Source organism: Sciurus vulgaris, assembly GCF_902686455.1.
Source record: "Sciurus vulgaris genome assembly, chromosome: 2".
Classification (NCBI taxonomy): Eukaryota; Metazoa; Chordata; class Mammalia; order Rodentia; family Sciuridae; genus Sciurus; species Sciurus vulgaris.
This window is the reverse complement of record NC_136462.1, coordinates 36,850,859-36,871,722: the sequence shown is the minus strand read 5'-3', so window position 1 is coordinate 36,871,722 and position 20,864 is coordinate 36,850,859. Positions and strand designations below refer to the sequence as shown.

Here is a 20,864-nt window from a genome sequence, read left to right as displayed (position 1 = left end):
AGGGGGAGACTACCAGTTTAATTTTTCATTAGAGGTATTATATAAATCATTCATTAATATTTCCAAAAGAAAGCTTACAGAATTCCAGTGAAGCTACAGTAGGAAAGAAATATTCTATAAGTCATCATTTACCATATTCAGATTTGATTGGTTTACAACATTAATTCTTCAAGTTCAGAATATTGTGTTATATTTTTGGTAAAAGCACATTAGTGTTCTTGCTTAAGCTTTTATGCCTGATTTCCTGTTATGGTATTTCAAGACAGATTATTAGATCCATTTTGATATAATGGGAACAGTGCCATCTACTGAGTCACCAACATGATATGCCATCAACTATTTTCAGAGCAAAAAGGGGAAAATATGTTTATTCAGTTATTTTTATTTCTTTTTATTTTTAAATTGCTTCTTTATTCAGTATCAAAAGAAATTTTAATGAAAGAATGTGAGTTAAGCAGGTGCTTTGATTCTAAAAATTTCCTTAGTTGGAAATAGCAATTGAATTTGAACTTTAAATACATTCTCTTTCTAGTACATTAAACAGATTGAATTCTATCAAAAACCTACTTGTACTACTTATAGTATATATCACTTTATCTATCATCATCCCATGTTTCCTACTTTTATATTCCCTATTCCTCCAAGCATGTCTTTTCTGCTTTCCAGACAAAATAATTTTGAATAATGGCTTGAATTCCTGTCTTTGCAATTCAGAGGTGTAATTAAGTGCGTTGTGAAGATTATATGAATATTCCATCATTAGTATTAAACTAACAGCATTTTTATAAACATATGATTACACTTTGTCTTGAAAAGGTATATTGAAAATATGTATTTCCAACATTGAAACACTTTCTGAATCAATATATTGTATAGTATACTGTAACTAAATTAAAATCATATCTCATGAAATAGTACATAATTTACTTTTGTATTTGTGGTTTTAAAATTTATTAATTCTGATAGCCTGTGTTTAAGTTCCTCTGTAAATGGTTAAAAACCCGAACAATAAAAGATTGTTCTTTCTCAAGAACTAACCAAATTTTTTCCCCCATTCACCAGTAAATTTGTTGGTATCCTAAAGAATTTGTTGTATACTACTGAAATAGAAAACTGTTTGTTACTATTTGTGACATTAAAATATAATAGCTCTTTTTTTTGCCCAGCAACGTTTCCCATCAAAGAAACCCTCTTCTTCCTAACTTAAAAATTAAAATTTTTAATTGAAAAGTAAAAATTATACATATTATGGTATACAAAATGATGTTTTGAAATATGTATACATTGTAGGTTGACTAACAAAGTAATTAACTTGTATTACCTCCCATACTTTTTTGTGGTGAAAAACATTTAAAATCTGCTGTCAGTAATTTTCAAATATGCAATATATTGTTATTAACTACAATTAGCATGATATGAAATACATCTCTTGAACTTATTCTTCTTTTCTAAAAAATTTGGTATTCTTTGAGCAACATCTCCTTGATCCCGCTTTCTACCCCCAGTCTTAGGCCCTGTGAAGCAACATTCTACTCCCCTCTGAGTTTGACTCTTTTAGATTCCACATCATTTCATGTAGCATAATATTCTCTAGTTCATCCACATTTTCATGGGAAACAGGATTCTTTTTAAGACTGAATAATACTCCAATGTGTATATATACTAACTATATTTTCTTTTTTCATTTAATTGTTAATTCTTTATTATGGCTATTGTGAATAATGGTGAAATGAACATGAGTATACAGCTATCTTAAATATACTGATTTTGAAGATATTGGAGATATACCCAAAAGTAGGTTTCCTGGGTCATATGGTAGCTCCTTTTTTTTTTTTTTTTTTGGTACTGGAGATTGAATCCAGGGTACTTTACCACTGAACTATATCCTCAGTTCTTTCTATCTATGTCTGTCTGTCTGTCTATCTGTCTGTCTATCATCTATTTATTTTTGAGACAGGGTAGCATTGAGACCGTCTTTAAACTTGTGATCCTCCTACCTTAGACTTCTAAATCTCTGGGAGTATAGGTGTGCACCACTGCACCCAGCTTGGTAGCTCTATTTTTATTTATTTATTTATTTTTGAGGAGCCTCCATAATGTTTTCTATAATTATTGTACTAATTTACTTCTCATCAGTAGTATGAATGCTTCTCTTTTCTCTATCCTTATCTGTATGTACTGTCTTTTGTCTTTTTGATCATAGGTGTTCTAACAGCAACTTTACCTATTTAATAGACTCTTCCTCCCAACACACTATTGTGCTTTCTTAAAAAAAAATTGAAGTTAAAAAAAGTGAAACCATTTCAGTCTGTGATATTGAACACTGTTTCATGAATCTGTTGACCATTTTGATGTCTTCTTTTGAGAAATGTCTACTCAGGTCTTTTGTTCACTTTTTAATATGATAATTTGTTTTCTTGCTCTTCTTTTGAATTTATTATATATTTTAGGTTACATGCTTACCATATGTGTGTTTTACAGAAATTTTCTCCCATTCTGAAGGCTATCAGTTCTTTCTGTTGGTTATGTGTTTGCTGTGCAGAAGCTTGATGTTTGATATAATCCCATTTGTCTATTTTTGTTTTGTTGCCTTTTGTTTTGGGGTTTATATCCAAAAAATCATTGCCCAAATGCCATGGAATATTTCACTAGTCTTTCTTGTAGTGTTTTTTTGAGTTTCAGGTGTTATATTTAAGTTTTTAATCCATTTTGAATTGATATTTGTATATGGTATGAGAGTCTAATTTCCATCTTTAGCATATGGACATCCATTTTCCCCAGCATCATTATTGAAGATACTGCCCTTTCCTTATTGTGTGTTCTTGACACTTTTCTTGAAAATTAATTAACTGTAAAGTTTTTATTTGTTTTAGTACTCTCATTCCGTTTCATGGGTCTACATGTCTATTTTGATGCCAGTACCATGCTGTTTTGATTACTCTAACTTTGTAGTAGATTTTCAATTCAGGCAATGTGATACCTTCAATTTTATGCTTTATACTCAAAATCGCTTTGTCTCTTTGGGTTCTTCTGCGGTTCTAGGTGTAGTTTAGGATTGCTTATTCTATTTCTGTGAAAAATGCCTCTGAAATTTTGATAGGAATTGCATTGAATCTGTGGATCTATTTGTAGTATAAACATTTTAACAATGTTAATTTTCCAGTCCATGAACAAGGGATATCTTTTCATATATTTGTGTTTTTTAAAATTTCTTTCATCAGTGTTTGATTCATTTTAGTGTACATATCTTTTATTTTCTCATTTAAATTTATCCCTGTTTTATTTATTTTTAGTTGTTACAGATATGGTTGTTTTCATTTCTTTTTCAAAGTTGTTACTGCATAAAAATGCTGATTATTGACCAAATTATATGGTTTTACTGTGTGCATTTATGAATATGTGACAAGAAATCCTCCCATTATATACAGCTATAATGCACTAAATAAAACATGAAAAAAATATAAGGTGGTCTATTAAAACAATGCTACTGATGATATTTGTATATTGATTTTGCATCCTTCAACTTTATTGAATTTGTTGATTAGTTCTAACTAACTTTTGGAGGAGTCTTTAGAGTTTTCTGTTATCGAAGATTATGTCATCTGCAAGCACAGACAGTTTAGCTTCTTGCATTCTGATTTAGATGTTTTTATTTCTTCTCTTGTCTAGTTGCTCTTGCAAGGACTTCCATACTGTGTTGAATAAAAGTGGTAAGAATACACATCCTTATCTTCTTTCTTTTCTTTTTTTTTTTTTTTTGAGACAGTGTCTCACTAAGTCACTGAGACTGGCCTTAAATTTGTGATCCTTTTGTTTTATCCTCCCGAGTTGCTGGGATTCCAGGTGTGTGCCTTTGTGTGCAGCTCCTTGTCTTATTTCTGATCATAGAAGAAAAGTTTTCTACTCTCCACTGTTCAGTATGATGTTAGTTCTGGGCTTGCAATATATGGCCTTTATTATACCTGTGGTATGTCCTTCTATAGGTAATTATTTTATTTCATTTTTTGTTTCTTCTTTGACCCAGTAGTTACTCAGAAGCATGTTTAGTTTCCACATATTTGTGCATTTCCACAATATCTTGTTATTGATTCTAGTTTCATATTATTTGTGATTGGAAAAGATATATGATGTGATCTGAATCTTCTTAAATTTGTTAAGACTTGTTATGTGGGCTCACAAATGATCTGTCTTATAAAATGTTTGGTGTGCACTTTTTTTTTTTTTTTTTTTTTTTTACTGCGGATTGAACCCAAGGTCACTTAACCACTGAACCACATCCCTAGCCCTTAATTTTTTTACTAAGTTGCTGAGGCTGACTTTGAACTTTTGATCTTCCAGTCTCAGCCTCCCAAGTTGTTGTGGTTAACAGGCATGCACCACCATGTCCGGCCTTGGTGTAGACTTTTTAAGAATATGTATTCTGGGGCTGCGGTTGTAGCTCAGTGGTAGAGTGCTTGCCTAGCACATGTGAGGCACTGAGTTCGATCCTCAGCATCACATTACAAAATAAATAAATAAAATAATTTTGCCCATCTACAACTAAAAATATAAATATATATAATATATGTAAATAAAGACTGTGTATTCTGCTGCTGTTTGAGTGAAAATTCCGTACAGGTATCTCTTCACTTACGATGGACTATGTCCCAGGAAAGCCATTGTAAGATGAAAGCATTATGTCGAAAATGCATTTAATACACCTAATCTACTGAACATCACAGTATTGGTTGTTGACCCTCATGGTTTGTGGCTGACAGGGAATTGTGGTTTTCTGGTCCTGCCCAGAACCACATATTGTTAGCTCAGGAAAAGATAAAAATTCAAAATTTGAGTAATCTTGGTGGCTCTGGAGGCAGAGGTAGGAGGATTGCAAATTTGAAGCCAGTCTCAGCCACTTAGCAGGGCCCTCAGGTAACTTAGTGAGACCCTATCTCAAAATATAAAATAATTAGTGCTGGGGATGTGGCTCAGTGGGTAAACATCCCTGAGTTCAATCCCTAGTATATATGTATACATGTATGTATGCATGTATGTATATATAAATAAGTAAATAAATAAGCATGTGAGTATGTATGAATTAATTCAAAATTCGAAGTATAGTTTCTACTGAATTATCACTTTTGGATCATCATAAAGCTGAAAAATTATATGTAGAACCATCTTAAGTCAGGGACCCTCTGTGTATCTGTTAGGTCTATTAAGTCTCTTCTGCTGTTGAATTTTGCTCTTCTTTATTTTCTGAGTGGGTGATCTCTGTTGCTGAAAATAGGCCATTGTTGTCACCTGTTATTCTTGTATAGCTGTTTTTCTTTTCAGTGCTGGTATTTGTTTACATGTTTGGATGCTCTGATGTTAGGTGCATATATATTTACAATTATAATATTCTCTTGAATGACACCTTTGTCATTATATAATGAATGTTTTGTCTCTTTATAATTTTTAATTTAAAGTCTGTTTTGTGACTGAGGAGGCTAAAGTAAGAGGATTACAAATTTGAGGCTAGCCTTAGCAATATAGCGAGACCCTCAGTAACTTAACCAAGACTCTGACTCAAAATAAAAAATAAACAGAAGTAGGGGTGTACTGCAGTGTTTAAAGAATCCCTTGGTTCATTCTCCAGTGTAAGATCAATTTTGTCTCTTATGAATAGAGCCACCTTTGTTCTTGTTTGATTTTCTTTTGCATGTAATATATTTTTCCATCATATTTGTGTTCTTAAATGTGAAACAAGTGTCTTATAGCCAGCATATAGGTCATCATGTAGTTCACATGTTTTTTAATAAAAATAATCTGTTAAACTACTGTGTCCTTCAATTGGAGAATTTAATCCATTTACGTTTGTGGTACCTATTAATAGGCAGGGATATTATTTTTAACTAGAGATTGAACCCAGGTGTGATTAACCACTGAGCTATACTTTTTATTTTTTATTTTGAAATAGGATCTTGCTAAGTTGCTGAGGCTGGCCTCAAATTTATGGTTCTCCTGCCTCAGCCTCCTACATTGCTAAGATTACAGGGTGTACCACCATACCCAGCCAAGAATTTCTTTAGGGCTGTTTACTGGTGCCTTATTTTGTTCCTGTGGTGTCACATTTCTCTGATTATTTGTGATCTTAAGGCCTCGTATGGATGTCTGTACATTCGAAGAGGTAGGTAACTCTGCCTTTATAGATAGCTTTGGCAGAGAAAGTCATTTATCCTTCAGCCAATCATGTGTTTCTGGGTGGTCTTGCTGTTGGATATTTGGTCTGCTAGAACAAGTCCAACGCCAGTATCAACTAGGCAGTCTCGGCACTGGGTCTCCTGGAGCCTGAGGTCATAGGGCCCAGTCTGGTGCCAGGGTTAACAGTTCTGTAGGCCTGATGCCTAGGTCTTCAGGGGCCTGCTTTATGCTTGGTTTCCTGGTCTATCTTGTCATGAGGAATCCACTGAGTCCTTGGGGGCTTGCCTGGCACTAGGTTCTTGTATCATTTCATTTTTTGATGCTAGAATATCATAAACTAGACAATTAAAATCGAATCAAAGTTATTAGATCATGTTTCTGGAGGTTGTGAAGTCCAAGATCAAGGGCCCAATGTCTGCTAGGGGCCTTCATTCATTGCTGCATCCTAACACGTTGGAAGGTATCACATGGGTGAGAGAGAGCAAGATGGGATCCAAACAGTTCTCTCCAGCAATACAAACCCATTTCTATGATAACAGCATTAATCTTCTTGTGAGAGTGGTGCCCTCTTGACCTAAATACCTCTTAAAGGCCTTACCTCACAATACTACTTTGCTTGGGATCAAGTTTCCAACACCTGAATTTTTTGGGAACACAGTCAAATCATAGTAGGCAGGCCTGGAGCTTTAGTTTGTAGGAGTGGATCTAAGTCTTGGGTCTAAGGGTGCCTGAAATGTGGGTGCAAGTGGGAGGTGCTGGACCCTGGACCTAATAGAGTGAATTCAGCATAGGAATCTATTTGGCAGTTTTGGGCCCTAGGTCTGTTGGAACCCAGGCCTGCAGGGAGCAGCTTATGCATGGGGCTGACCTGCTACTACGGCAGGACCTGGGGTTGCAGTGATTGATTTGGAGCCTTGAGATTTGGGTTCTGCCTTTAGTCCCATTCCTTGGTGTTTGGTATGAATCCTGAGCTGCAGGAGCTAGCATAGAGTCTGGGGCCACAGAGGCTGCCTCACACTGGCTTTGTAGTATTTTTAAAAGGAAGTATAATTATTTGTAAAGAAAATGTTTAGCTCTTTTAACTGTTTTGAAATAAATCTCAATTTTTCTTTTTTAAAGAGAAACACTATTTTATAAAAGATGTAGAAATGGACTTAGATTCAGCCTTTGATATAAAATCATGTCTGTCATTTACTGGTTGAAAGATCTTAGCCAATTTAATATAAATCTCTCTCAGCTTGTTTTCTTCTCTTGATGTACAGTGATACAGATAGCAATCTACCTGGGAGAGTAGGAGGCCAAAATACAATTTTAATTTTCATGGCATGTATAGTTTCTGCATGCAATTCTGTGTTTATTTGGAAGATTTGGTGAAGTGGGGGAGTTTTGGTGAAAATAATTGGAAGAAAATACCCTTAGTGCTGCTTACAGAACAATACATTTTTGTAATTAAGACTAGTGATTACAGGTATGTGTCACTGCATGTGGCTTCACTTTTCTTTTGATGGGCAATTGGACAAACATGTAATGACAGAAATTTAAAAAGATAGTCTATAATAGTGCTTCTCAAATTTTCATTTCCAGGTAATTGCACAGGAATTTTGTTGATCTACAGATTCTTATGTCTAAGTGTGTAACCTGGAATTCTACATTTCTAACTAACTGGTAGATAGTGGTGTTGCTAGTTCATAGACCATGCTTAAAGTAGCAAGGGACTTAAAATAGGAGAGTATAGTAGGTTATCACAAACAGGTGAAAGGAACTTGACAAAATTGATAATTTGTCTAAAAAGCACATAATTCTGCTTTAGGATGAGGCTGCTAAAACTCAGAATTTAAGTGTCTTGGACAAAGTCCCTAAAGCTAGTGGAAGAGTGACAGACAATCCAATTTATCCTAATTACAGTTTCTATGTGTTCTCCACTCAGTCTCAGTTACTTATGTATATTATGGGGGCTACTCAGATAAATGTCTACAAGAAGCCTGAAAGCCCTGAAATATATTATGTAACAATTGTTTCTTCTTCAAGTAACCTTATATATTAATAAATTATGGCAAGCTTTGCTAACCAAGGTCTCATCAATATCTATATATCTATACTAAGGGAAAATGAATATTATATGCAAATCTTCTACAGAATTTCAGAAATTCTGATTCTTACTGTTTTGAGAAATCTCTCCCTAATACATTTTAGGGGAAATTTGCCCTTTGGGTCACTAAATAAAGCAAAACAAAGAATGAAAAAGATTTTGTGTGTGGAGAAGACTTACTGGATTTCACTATGGGACATTATTGTGACTATTTTTTTTTTTTTTTTTTGGCGCTGGGGATTGAACCCAGGGCCTTGTACTTGACAGGCATGCACTTTACCAACTGAGCTATATCCCCAGCCATGTGACTAAATTTCTTCATAAAACCCAGAATATCTGTCCTAGTAAAGGTTATGTGCAGTCCCTTTCTACTTATCTGTCCCTAATCATTGAACAAATAATACCATATGTAGAACCAAGATCCTTTGGACAAGTGAAGATACCTGCTTTGAGACACAGGAAAGAAAGAAGAGCATGCAAATGTTAAAACTCCACACGATAAAGAGTAAAAGAATGAATCTTTTTGAACCATCTCCTAAAATTTCTATTTTGTTGTGATGAAAAAAGTTAATCAGAACAAGAAGGAAAACATTAATTTTGGCATATCTTAAAATAGCATAATCAACTCTTCAGTGTTAGTTATCTTTAATCAACTCCCTTTTAAAACAAAAACCCATAAAAACATTTTTTTGGTCACATCTTAGAAAACGTAACTCACCACAAATAAAAAATAAGAGTAAATATGTGTCATTAAATTTTCCTAGATAATGTTGCCCATAGAGTGTTCCAACTTTGAGTCTATCTTTGTTAAAAATGGAGAATGATAAGTGTTCAAAGGTGTTAATAGCTTATGTTTCTGGACATAGTAAGAAGAACTTAGAGAATTAAAAAGGTGGGAAGATTTCCATGTAATTTGATGATATTTAATGCAGTATCCATGTACTCCCTAACACATCCCAAGTATCTGAATGTCATATATTTTGAAAAACATCATAGCACACCATATTATTTCTCAGTTGATATCTGGATAGTTCCATAAAAAAACCCCTGAAAATTCTATGGACAGGAAATGAAATTTATTTCCCTATAGCACCTTGTCCAGTGACTGGTACACAGTAGGCACTTAATTATATGTTTAAGTGAACTGAAAACTCATTAAGTCAGACAATTTGTTTAGAATTATACAATTTTTAGAGTTCCAAAAAACCTATGAAATTATTCTAAAGACTAAAGACTAGCATAATTTTCAGACTTGTTTTTAGTGAAATTGAGATTTATTAGTTTTAACATGGTTGATAACTATCAGTCGTGAAGACAGTAGTCAAATGAATGGTTTAAATCGAGTGAATCTTGTTGAAATTTCATTTAGGATCAGTCAGAAAGACAGTAGATTGGCACGGAGGGAGAAGGGAAGAGCTATATACAGAGAGAAAACCTGTCCAAAAATGCTCCTAAAGAAGTAGTAAGAGAAAACTTAGATAGGAAAAGATATCCAACCAAAGTTTTATTCACATTAAGATTCTTTTGTGTTAAAGTACAGAGATAAGAAGGTGTCTATGTCCAGAACCTGCCTAAATTGGAATTTTTGAAACTTACTTTATTGCTATAAGAATTGTCCCATATACTAGGAATTATGCCTGAAATCTCAAACATTTTTTGATGTCTTTGGTGTGTTAGTCAGATTTGTAGTACTATAACAAATACCAGAGATAATCAACTTGCACAGAGAAAATGGTTATTTTGGCTTATGATTTTGGGGGTTTCTGAACATGATTGATAGGCTCTATTGCTTTGGGACCTATGGTGACGTAGTATATCATGGCAGGGTGTGCATGACATAGCAAAACTGCTCCTCATGTGACTGGGAAATGAAAGAAATAGGAAGAGTCTGGAGTTCCATACTACCCTTCCAAAGATCACCCCTGTTATTTGAGGCTTCACCTCTTTAAAGTTCCACCACTGCCTAATAGCACCATGAACTAACTATTGTCCAGACATTTAACACATGGCTTTTGGGAGACATTCCAAATCCAAAATATAATAACAAGTTTTCTTTCAACTCCCCACCCTCAGTCATGAGCTGAGTGTATGATAAGAAGAATGGCAATAAAAATATAAAACATGAGTGACCTGTGAACTGATATTTTTGTCTGTAAACTCCTGACTTAATGGCATAATTTGGGACTTTTCTAGTTCATAGAAAGATTTAAATATGAGGTCAAAAAGAGTCTGCTCCTTCAGCAGATGAATTTAAAAGATGGATTGGCAACATTGCTATATATGAGAAATAAAAAATTACTTTGTATGCAACTGATGTAACCTAAGTTTTTAAAAAGGGAGTTGCTGGAATAAGGTTGTTATAAGTTATCTTGGTATCAGCATTTTAAAAACTGGACAGATTCAAGGCCACTTCAAAGACATGGGGAACTAGAACTTGGGAATTGGCCATTTCTGCCAATTTCTCTGCCTCTGTAGGTCTCTGATCTCACTCCTCTGTTAGTGAATTACATTTTCCCTGACAAAAGATAGATAATCTGTAATCCCAGTGGCTTAGAAGGATGAGGCAGGAAGATCTTGAATTCAAAGCCAGCTTCAGCAACTCAGCATGGTCCTAAGCAACTCATGGAGACCCTGTCTCTAAATAAAATATAAAAAAGGGCTAGGGATGTGGCTCAATGGTTAACTACCTCTGGGTTCAGTCCCTGGTATCAGGGGGAAAAAAAAAAAAGATAACCTATTACCAACATGGTGTTGGTTGGTGGGCATGAACTTTGATAGCTTGAACACCTTTTCACCCCTAGATATATTATTGCACCCAGCTAGTTGGAGTATTATGATTAGTGGTTAGTTATGCCTGGGTTAAGTCTTCACTGGTAGTCCTATCAAAAGTCCAATGGGTCAAGAAGTGTCAGCAGAATTTTAGAGTAGTCCATTCTCTGAGAAACAGCTATCTACATGCAAAAATATGTTCAGAAAACTGAGGAGAGCGAGAGATTATAGCATTTGGATGCAGCACAGAAGTAAAAAAAAAAAAAAAAAACCAAAACAAAATAAAAAACATTAATGAGTCTAGAAAGGACAGAGTTTCATATTCCCTTTATCACCCCTCTTCCACCATAGGTAGCATAGTACAGAAAAAGATGCCCTTAACAGGGGGGAGGAAAGAGAGGTGAGGGATAACTGGACTTTGCCTTCAACCTCAACACTGGGCCCACCCCAGTAAAACTTACAAACCCCAGACTCCAGGATGATAAACTTAAATCCTGCTCTGCAGATAGTCAGCCCTTGCAACCCCAGATTCTGGACCGGATCTATGGTTTTGGTCTCTTGGCTCACTTCAATTCCAGGCTGGTCCTAGGCTCTAGGCTATTCCCTGTGCTAAACTGGCCTCACCACAGTGCCAGGTAGGCTCCCTTAGACTGAGGCTCCAGACTTACTTTAGGCACCAGGCCTGTTCCCACCATTAGACTGGTCCCAGGCTCCAGAACCCCCCAAATCTGGATTGTCCCTGTGAACTCAACTTATCCCAACCTTCAGCTGGCTCCTTCAGCTATGGCTCCAGGCTCTAGGCTAGTATCTGAAGCCCAAGACTCCAAGTAGAAACCCATAGCACCAGATTCCAACCCATAACCCATTGACTCAGCCTCCACACTCTTCTGCTGACCCAGAGCCTAGCTCAGCCTAGTCCCATGCTGGCTTTTGTATCCCTAGACTCTTAGCTCGTACCTATAGACCCAGACTATAGGCCCACCCCAGTACCAGTCTGGCCACAGGCTTTGGGCCATCCTCAGTGCTGTTCCAGCTGTGAGCTTCACTTTCTAATTCAGCGCCTATAGACCAGCTTTTAACCCCACCCCAGTATAAGGAGGAAACCTGTGGCCTTAGGTACTAGGTTGGCATCTATAGACCCACATCTATAGGTCAAACTGTGTGTACAGGCTTCAGGCCTGCTCAGTGGCAGACCAGCTTTGTGCCTGACCACACCATTAGACCCACTGTAGTAGACACCACCACTAGAGGCTCCTCTAGGCTCAGACTCAAGACCTTCTCTTGCATTCCTATGTTTCAGTTCTGCCCTTGTCAGCTAAGAACCCAGGTCCATCTCAATGGCAGGTCAACCTCCATGAACCCAGTTCTTGTATCAGTCCCAGTGCCTGGCCAGGCCCTTATAGACTCAAGCTCAAGACCTGCCACAGTGGACATAGTCAATAGGTCCTCACCAATGGATCCTATTTTCTAGCTGGCGCTGTGAACCTCAGAACCAGGTCTATCCCAGTAGAATCAAGCTCCGAGTTTGCCCCAAAAGATATAGTCTCTAGGCTCAATGCCATATACTCAGGCACTAGGCCTGTCCACCTGATGGTCAGGCACCAGGTCAGTCTTCTAGAGGATTCCTTAAGTAAGTCTATCTACAAACAATATACTTCCAGAATCTCTGGACAGGCTGATCAGTGAAGTGTTTTCCCAATCAAAACCAGTCTGCAAATATTGGAATAAGTCCTTACCTCTTCAAATGTGTGAACATCAGTGCATAGCCATAGAGACAATGAATAACCAGGAAATCATGATACCACCAAAAGAAGAAACTAAAGCACCAGCAACAAACCTAAAGAGATTTAGATTTCTTTAATTTCCTACCAAAGAATTTTTAAAAAATCATCTTAAAGAAGCTCATTGAGCTATAAGACATTAAAAGACAACTAAACAAAGTCAGAAAAATAACACATGATCAAATTGAGAAGTTGATTAAAGAAATAGAAAGCATAAAAAAGAACCAAACCAAAAAAATTCTGGAACTGAAGAACATAATGTCTCAACTGAAGATTTTTATAGAGAACTTCAGCAGAAACTTGATCATACAGAAGAGTCATTGAGCTTGAGGACAAGTCATTAGAAAGTCAGAAGAACAAAAACTTTTTAAAAAGGAATAACAAAGACCATAAAAATTATGGTACTATCAAGATGCCAACATACATATTGTAGACCAGAGGATGGAACTGTGAGCATATTTAAAGAAATAATAATAAAACTTCTCAATCCAAGGAAAGATGTAAATATCCAGGTGCAGGAAACTTAGAGTTATTTGATGAAGTTCAGTCCAAGTAAAACTAAAACAAGACAGTTTTAAAAATGAAACAAGCAAGCAAACAAAAAACCAGATTGCAAAAGCCAGCAAGGGAAAAGAAGTATATCACATGATCAAGAGCTATAAGATAAGTATAAGCACATTTCTTACATTTTCTCAACAGAAGCCTTATGGACCAGGCTTGAAGGCAAAGTGTTCCAAAAAAAGCTTGTGAGAGAAGAATACTGTATACCTGGGAAGACTGTCCTTCAGAGATGAAGGACAGAGAAACACTTTCCCAGAAAAGAAAAGCTGAGATAATCTACCATCAGGTATGCCTTATAAGAAATATTGTTAAAGGAAGTTATTCAAGCTGAAAGGAAAGGTTGCTAATTAGCAGCAGGAAAATACATAAAAGTATAAAATGCATATATAATACACAAAAGTAAGTAGTCATTTAGAATACTGTAATACTATAATGTTGATACACCTAAGTTATATGTTTAGTATGGAAATTAAAATACAAAAGAAAAATTATTACAAATAATTATGGTTATAATTTGCTAAGAGATAAACAACATATCATAGATACAAATTGTGACATCAATAACATGAGAGGGGAATGAAAGTGTATAGTTTTTGTATGTGATTAAAGTTATCAACTTTAAATAGTCTATTAGAATCACATATAAAAGCCTCATGGTAATCCCAAGAAAAAGCTTTTAGTAGATACACTACAGGAAGGTAAGAAATCAAAGCATTCCACTTCAGAAAACCATCACATCCACAGTGGAAGATAGCCAGAAGAAAGGAACAAAGTATCTACAAAATTACCAGAAAACAATTTAAAAATGCCAATAAGAGTGTTTTTGCCTTTCAGTATGTACCATGAAAATAAATAGGTTAAAATCTCCAGTCAAAAGATGTAGAGTGGCTGAATGGATTAAAAAAACAAGATACAATTGTATGCTGCCAATAAGGGACTCACTTCACTTTTTAAAATACAAGTACACAAAGTGAAAGGATAGAAAAAGATATTCCATGCATATAGAAACCAGAATGTGTACTGGAATTACTAGTCATACTAGTTAGTCATTAAAAAGAAATAAAATGGGCAAAATTTAGGTGTAAAAATAAAAATTTTTCAGTAAAAATAAATTCTTGGGCACATAGTAAGCACAACTATGGTATTAGTAAAATAGCAATTTTTAAATTTTCCCTTTTTGGAACACCAGGTGTACAATTGTTTTCTGTATGAATTGATACCTATTTTTTGTTGATATGGTGAATTACACTGATTAATTTTTGAATATTGATCAGCTTTGCTATACCTATAATAGATCCTACCTCTTTGTGTATAATTCTTTTTTAGTCATTGTTATTTAATTTGTTAATTTACTAAAGATTTTTGCATCTAAGTAAATGACATTTTGATGTGTAGTTTTCTTTGCCTGTAAAGTATTCTCCCATTTATCCATGGAGTGTTTCTTTCAAGATCCCCAGTGCATGTCTTATACTGTGAATAGGACCAAACATTGTATATTCTATAACAAAGTTTAATTTATAAATTAGGTACTATGAAACAATAACTAATAATCAAATAGAACAATTATAATAGTATACTATAATAAAAGTTTTGTGAATGTGGTTCAAAATATCTTATTGTACTATATTCACCCTTCATTTTGTGGCACTGTGAATTGATACAGTGCCTGTGTGATGAGATGAAACCAAGAAAATTATGTAGGTATTGTGATGTAGTATTAAGAGTACTATTGACCCTCCGATAATAAGTCAGAAGAAGGATCATCTGCTTAGAGCCATGATGATACCAGTTGGAGATCCTTGATAGTTGAAGAAATTTTTGCTAAAACCTATTGAAAGAACATTATAATCAGAAATTGTTGTCTCTTTATTCTTAATAGGGTTGCTGCTGAGGCTGTAAACCTTTGGTAATCATACAGGTGACTTTAATGCTGTTCTTTGCATCAGGGATTATATTCCATGGTTTCAAACTTTTAACGTCTGTGCAGTGTGAAAACCTTGAGCAAATTTCAGAATTGTCCTTGATGCTAGTTTTGCTTCAGTTTCTTCGTCTTCTTCCTTTGTAGATGACTCAGCAGGTTCTTCCAATTCCTCCTTTGTTAATGCTTCTCAGTGGCCTTCAATATGTCCTTCCTCTTTTTCATCAAGCAAGTTGCCAGTCCTCCTCTGCCAACTTGTTATGCTGTTTGAATGATTTTTCCTAACTTCTCCATATTCCTGTGAAGCCTTTTAAAATCATTCATGACTTCAATCTATAAGTCTTCCAGCAGGCATTTACATGTTTGGTTTTAATTCATCCATTGTAGCGTTGATAAATATTACTGTGTCAGCTCCAGTGAATGATTTTCAGCACTGCATTATGATCATATTATGATGTGCATCGATTGCTGATTGAATGTGATCCAATACCAGGTGGGTGTATCTGCCCTTTTCAAACTGAATGATGCTTTGATTAAGGGATTGAAATAATGACATTGTATATGGAGGTAAAAATACAACCTCAGCCTTTTCATTTGGTAGCCAACAAATTCATGATGGCCAGGTGCGTTGTCTTTTATTAAGAGGTCTTTAAATCCCAATGCTTCCTCCTCCAAGTGTTGTTTTTCACTTCTGGGATGAAGTATTGGTGGAACCATTCTGTAAACAAGATGGCAATCACTCAACATGTTCTGATTATATTGTAAGAAGATGGGCAAATAATTTTTGTTTTTAAGAATACATATGTTCTTTACTTTGTACACTCTACCTGTCTTTATCATATGCCCTGCAACATTACCACATAGTAGTAAAATTAATCTGTGCTTCCATGTTTTATGCCCTAACACCTACTTGCATTTTATGACTATAGGTTATATTGGGCATCTTCTTCCAGAAAAGTATGGTTTCATTGCAATTGAAGACTTGCTTTGGATGATATACTTTCTCCTTTCAACTTCTTTAACTGTGCAGAAAATGCTGTAGACGCTTCTTCATCAGCAAACAACCTCTCCAGTAATTTTTATATTTTTAAGTCCAAACTGTTCCCGAATCTGTGTTACAATTTCTTACTTGCAGTATTGATTTGGTATCACTTGTTTTAGGTATTTCCTTGCTGAAGTCTTCATAAAGAATCTATGCATTTTGGCACAAAACATTGCTGTAAATGGGAACACTTTTTCTGTTCATGTCTCCCACTCAACCACAGATTTAGTGACTTTTCTATCTTAACCAAATGGTTATCACACACTGTGGCATAAAGCTTACAATTTGAGGTAGGATTGCAAAACTGGCACAAATTTCTTTTTCCTTGTTCACATTTTCATGAATAAAAGAGTCATTCTGACCATAGATCTTAGCAACCTTAGCATATGACTTTTTTTTTTTTTTTAATTAAGAATTTTTCACCATTTTACTTAAAGGAAGCACTTTACCAACTTGTCTTTGGCATCTGAATTGCCAACATCTCTACTCTTGTCCTTTAGGGGCATTATTAAATAAAAGAAGGGTTATATGAACACAAACAATGCTGTACACTGACAATCTATTTACTTACTGAGGCAGCTACTCAGTAACTAATGGATGGGTAGTGTAGATATACTGGACAAAAGGATGATTCATGTCCCAGGAAGGACTGCATGAGATTTCATCACAGTCCTCAGAACAGTGCACAGTTTAATATGTATAGATTGTTTATTTCTGGAAATTTCCATTTGATATTTTCACACTGAGTAACTGAGACCATGGAAAACAAAATTAGGTAATAAGGGACTACTTTACTTTCTTTGTCTGGTTTTGGGTTCAGGGTTATATTGGCCTCCTAAAAGAAATTGGGAAGTGTTTCTTTCTCCTCAGTATTCTGAAGGTGATTTTTTAAAATCTATGTTAATTTTTCTTTAAATATTTGGTAGAATTCTCTAGTGAAAAAAATCCAGACCTGGAAATTACTCTTTTGTGATTTTTTTTTTAAATTATGAACTTAATTTCTAATTTAATTGTATGGGACTAGTCACATAACCAAATATTCAGGACTATTTCATCTTGATAGAATTTTGGTCAGTCTTATAGTTTTTGAATAATCAGTTCATTTTTTCTATTTCATTGATTTAATGAGTATAGAGTTGTTGGTAGTGTTCCTTTATTACCTTTTTCATGGTTACATGATGTTTTTTTCTGTTTCATTCTTGATTTTGATGGTTTGTCTTCTGTGTTTTGTTTTTTCTTTTTTACTAGAGATTTGTCAGCTTTATTAACCTTTCAAAAAAACAGAATTTTGTTTTGACTGCTGTGGTTTAGATATGGTTGGAGAGTGTCCCCCAAAGATTGGTGCTGGAGGTTTGGTCCATAGTGTGGCAATGTTGTTAGGTGGTGTATGTACTTTTAAGAGCTGGAGTCTACTTGAAGGTAATTAGATCAATGGGGACATCACTCTTGGAAGGGATTAATGCTGTTCTTGCAGAATGAGTGAATTCTCATAAGAGCAGGTTGTTATTAAAAGAGCAAACCAGTACCTGAATCTCTGATTTGTCTCACCATGTAATCTCTTCTGCTTATGCTACTGCAATTGTGATGCCGTCCAGCACGACACCTTTACCAGAGGCTGAACAGACTGATTTGCTTAGTCTTCACATTCAGACTCCAACACAACTAGTTAACTCTTTACTTTATAAATTACCTAGCATCAGACATTTTGTTATTAGAACAGAAAATGGACTCAAATTGACTTTCTCCTGATTGTAACTTTATTAATTTTGGGTTTTAATAATTTTCTTCCTTTTGCTTACTTTGGGTACATTTTTCTCGTTTTTTAGTTTCTTGAGGCATGAACTTAGATGATTCATTTAAGACCCACCCATTCTTCTGATGTAAATATTTAGTGTTATACATTGTACTCTAAGCACTGCCCTAGCTACACTGTTGTTAAATTATATAGTTTAGTGACATTAAGTAATATAATGTGTAACCAACAACATTGTCTAGCTCTAAAACCATTTTTAAAATTTTTATTTTTACAGACTGCATTTTGATTCATTGTACACAAATGGAATACAGCTTTTTGTTTCTATGATTGTACACAATGTAGACTCACACCATTAGTATAATCATACATGTACATAGGGTAATAATATCTGTCTCAGTTCACTATCTTTCCTACCCCCACCACTCCTGCCCCATTTCCCTCTACACAATCCAAAGTTCTTCCATTCTTCTCTTGCCCCTCCCCACCACCTTCCCCTTGTCATGTATCAGCATCCACTTATCAGAGAAAACATTCAGCCTTTCGTTTTTTGGGCTTGCTTATTTCACTTAGCATGATGTTCTCCAACACTGTCCATTTACCAGCAGATGCCATAATTTTATTCTTCTTTATGGCTGAGTAATATTCCATTGTATATATATACCATAGTTTCTTTATCCATTCATCAATTGAAGGGCATCTAGGTTGGTTCCACAATCTAGCTATTGTGAATTGAGCAGCTATGAACATTGATTTGGCTGTATCTCTGTAGTATGCTGATTTTAAGTCCTCTAAAACTTTTTCATTATCCTTAAAAACATTCTGTATCTGTTCTGTATTCTTCAGTCATTTTGCATTCCCCTTCCCATCAGTCCCTGGCAACCAATAATCTGCTTTTTGTCTGTATAGATTTGCATATTTTGGATATTTCACACATGAAATCATACAGTGGTTTTTTGTGTCTAGCTCCTTTCATTAGCAAAATGCATTTAAGATTCATCCATGTTGCGGCATGTATCAACATCTTCTGCTTCTTTCCCCCTCCCTTACTTCCCCAAGCATTTGGTAACCATTATTCTACTTTCAACTTCTGTGAGACCAATGTTTTTAGATTCCACATATGAGTGAGACCATGTGGTATTTGTCTTTCTGTACCTGAATTATTTTCCTAATAGTTCCTCTACATTTCCATCCATGTTGTCAAAAATAACAGGATTTCATCATTTCTTATGTCTGAATAGTATTTCACTGCATTTATGTATCACATTTTCTTTATCCATTCATCATTTCATGAACACTTGGGTATTTTCCATTTTTTGGCTATTGTGAGTAACGCTGCAATAAACATAAACAAGCAGATGTTTCTTTGACAGGCTGATCTCATTTCCTTTGACTTTATACCCAATAGTAGAATTGCTGGATCATCTATTTCTAATTTTTTGAGGAATTTTCATTCTGTTTTCCATAAGGATTGCACTAGTTTACATTTCCACCATCAATGTGTATGGGTTCCCTTTTCTCCTAGCTTTTGACAGTACTGTCTTTGTCTTTCTGATATTAGTCATTCCGACTGGAGTGAGATGATGGCTCATTTTGGTTTTAATTTGCATTTCCTAAGTAATTAGTGATATTGAGCATTTTTTCATATACTTGTTCAACATTTGTTTATCTAATGGGAAGTGTCTATTAGATCATTTGCACATTTATTAGATGGATTTATTTTCCTAATGAGTGTTTTGAATTCCATTATATATTCTGGGTATTAATCCTCTGTTGGATAAATGATTGACAGTTTTCTCCCATTCTACAAGTTGTCTCAACTCTGTGATTTTCTCCTTTGCTATGTAGAAATTTTCAGTTTGATATAACCCCATTTGTCAATTTTTGCTTTTATTGCTTGTGCTTTTGGGTTCTTATCCAAAAAAATTCTCATCCATTCTAATGTTCTGAGGTATTTCACCTAGGTTTCCTTTTAGTAGTTTCATAGTGTCAGGTCTAATATTTAAGTGTTTAATCCATTTTGAATTGAGTGGTAGGGGTCTGCCTTCATTCTTGTGCATGTGAGTATCTAGTTTTCCCAGCATCATTTATGGAAGAGATTGTTCTTTTTCCAGTCTGTGTTCTTAGCACCTTTATCAAAGATCAGTTGATCATAGATGTGGGGGTTTCCATCTTGGTTATTTTGTTCATTGTTCTATTTGTGTTTCTATGCCACTTTCATGCTGTTTTGATTATTATAGCTTTGTAGTGTATTTTGAAGTCAGGCAGGGTAATATGTCCTTTTTTTAGATTTTTGAATTTTTTGTGTGATTTCATATGAATTTTAGGATTTAAAAAAGGGTTTTGATTCTGTGGAGCATATCATTGATATTCTGAAAGCAGTTACATTGTATGAATTGCTTTTTATAGTATATTCATTTTAATAATATTGAGTCTTCTAATTCTTTATACAGAATATCCTTCTGTTGGTGTGCCTTTCAAATTCTTTTATCACTGTTTTATAGTTTTTATTGAAGAGCTCTTTCACCTCCTTAGTTAAATTTATTTCTATGTATTTTTTTTTTTTTTGCAGGGCGGGGAGATAACTATTGTAAGTGGGATTGCTTTCTTGATTTCTTTTTCAGATAATTTGCTATTGAAATATAGCAATGCTACTGATTTTTGGATGCTGATTTTATATTTTGCAACTTTACTGAATTTATTAGTTCTAATAGTTTTTTGATGAAAATCCTTGGAATTTTCTATATATAGTGTCCAAGTTTGAAGGTATGGTGGTGGAGGCAGTC

General features: G+C 34.8%; 1 protein-coding gene across 1 annotated transcript in view; it reads left to right on the top strand.

The window, feature by feature from the left end:
- The window catches only part of GPHN (gephyrin), a 709,158-nt gene that overhangs the window by 88,004 nt on the left and 600,290 nt on the right, over nt 1-20,864 (top strand).